This window comes from Colobus angolensis, unplaced genomic scaffold (assembly GCF_000951035.1).
Source record: "Colobus angolensis palliatus isolate OR3802 unplaced genomic scaffold, Cang.pa_1.0 Scaffold431, whole genome shotgun sequence".
Lineage (NCBI taxonomy): Eukaryota > Metazoa > Chordata > Mammalia > Primates > Cercopithecidae > Colobus > Colobus angolensis.
Genome location: NW_012117722.1, coordinates 2,752,337 through 2,754,475, shown reverse-complemented (window position 1 = coordinate 2,754,475; position 2,139 = coordinate 2,752,337). Strand labels below are relative to the sequence as shown.

The 2,139-nt window shown below is 35.3% G+C and overlaps 1 protein-coding gene and 1 pseudogene across 2 annotated transcripts in view; both read right to left on the bottom strand.

The window, feature by feature from the left end:
• The window catches only part of LMBRD1 (LMBR1 domain containing 1), a 132,659-nt gene that overhangs the window by 110,894 nt on the left and 19,626 nt on the right, over positions 1 to 2,139 (bottom strand). The window lies entirely within an intron of this gene.
• LOC105522518 overlaps positions 1,900 to 2,139 on the bottom strand; it is a 2,326-nt pseudogene continuing 2,086 nt past the window's right edge. Inside the window, exon 2 of the transcript XR_001003457.1 lies at positions 1,900 to 1,906. The product of XR_001003457.1 is annotated as a calponin-2 pseudogene (transcript). The remainder of the gene's footprint in view (positions 1,907 to 2,139) is intronic.

The following is a 2,139-nucleotide window of genomic DNA, read 5'->3' as shown; positions in this document are numbered from 1 at the left end:
ACACTGATATATTAGAAGGGATAGGAAGGATTAGATGAACTTAGCATTTGACAGAAGAGATAGATAAAAACTGTGTTTTCTATTTGAACTCTGTATAGTCCTCAAAATCCGGGAGAAGACATATTAGATGCTTCCTATTAGGGCAGTTAGATAGTATCTAGCATTTCAAAAGAAATAGCTGAGCTTCAGGATAGTAACTACCTTCGAAGCTGTGGAATCCTTTCAGGGTCCTAGCTGTAGGTCACCTCTGGGTCAGGGCCAAAGGCCTATTAGCCATAGCTGAGATGGAGATGACTAACATTATAACAACAACCATTCATATTATCCAATTAAATTTTCCTGTTTTGATTCCACAGTCATAAAACAAATCTTTCAATTCATAATCTGGCTTTTGAAACAAATTTTTTTCCTAGATCAGTGTCTCAACTATCCTATTCAAAGCAATTCTATTTCTCACTATAACTTAAGTTCTACAGAAAATCAAGCCTTAAGTCCCAAGACATCTACTGTTTGTAATGATTAACTTATCTCCCAGGCATTTAAAATGATACTAAGGGCACATTATCCTTGAGTGGACTGAGGACACACTACCTTTGGGAGGACTAAGAAAAATACTTACTAAAATTTTCTGTAGGTTTAATTCTCTCTATAGAACAAACTGAAAAAGGCTGCATGAATTAACATTCCAGTTTACAAGTCTTTTGCGAACTTAGTTACAAAGGATTAGTCCAATGGCCTCTAGGTTCAACGATAGGACAGATCGTAGACCTTGACTTCACAAACGTATAAACTGGCTTATCTCATCATATGTTCTAAAGAATGACTATACTTTAGTGTCATACAGGAGACAGACCTCCCCGCTAAAACTTTGTGTAGAAGTAATTTATATTCTATTTACACTAAAAAGGCAACATTCTACTTAATATAGCTCCATTTCAAAAATTTTAATAGGTCAAAATTGTATTTTATTATACTTAATATATTCATCAAAAATATTATATTTTGAAATTTCATAAATTCTTTCTAAAATCTACCCGAAAGAAATAAAATTTCATGGGTCCTGCAGATTTTAGATCAGGATAAAGGCAAAGGAGCAAAGCAGACGAATTAAAACTCAATGGGGCCGGGCGCGGTGGCTCACGCCTGTAATCCCAACACTTTGGGAAGCCAAGGTGGGTGGATCACTAGGTCAGGAGTTCAAGACCAGCCTGGCAAATGTGGTGAAACACCATCTCTACTTAAAAATACAAAAATTAGCTGGGCGTGATGGTGTGCGCCTGTAATCCCAGCTACTCAGGAGGCTAAGGCAGGAAAATCACTCGAACCCAGAAGGCAGAGGCTGCAGTGAGCTGAGATTGTGCCACTGCACTCCAGGCTGGGCGACAGGGCGAGACTCAGTCTCAAAAAAAAAAAAAAAAAAAATTCAATGGAACTCGAAAACATTTCCCATCCACAGAAACTTTTGTAGATTTTTTTTCAGTTTCCCATTTAATGTCCTACTGAAATCTTATTCAGCATCTTACTTCATTGCTGAAAAAAATGACATCCCTCTCCTAACTCAACAATTACAGTTTTTTTTTATAAAACACAAGTTTCATATTTATTCAAAGAGAAAATTTTGGAAACATTTAGCTTTCATATTATTATAAAGCTTTTATAATCTAACACTGAGAAGGATGTTTGAGGGAGGGAGGGAGGAGGAGCCAAGCAACCATAAGTCCGGGATTAAAATGACTCTGTGGAGAACAATGAAGTTGGTAGGAAAATTCCCCAGAGACTGAAGTCTACTAATGGCAGTACTTAGAAAAAAACTTTAGAAAATTTAAATTTAAAATCAAGAAAACAGGAGCGGGAAATTGGTAATGATAAAAGGAGAGGTGAGATTTAAAGTAACTTGATTTAACCACTACAAAGAAGAGTTATAAAGTTAATCTAAGTGAAGCAAAGTAGGTTAAAGAAGTTTCAGGATTTTGAGAATGAATACATATTATTTATTCCTGTTGTAGAAAACAGAAATCTCCTATGTGGTTTCAAAATTAAAAGTTTGTATGTAGCTTTATATTGTGGGAATTATTAAGAAATTATTTTAGGCAGATAGAGAGGAAAAGGGTCCTTAGGAAGTTTTCATTTTTTTTTTTT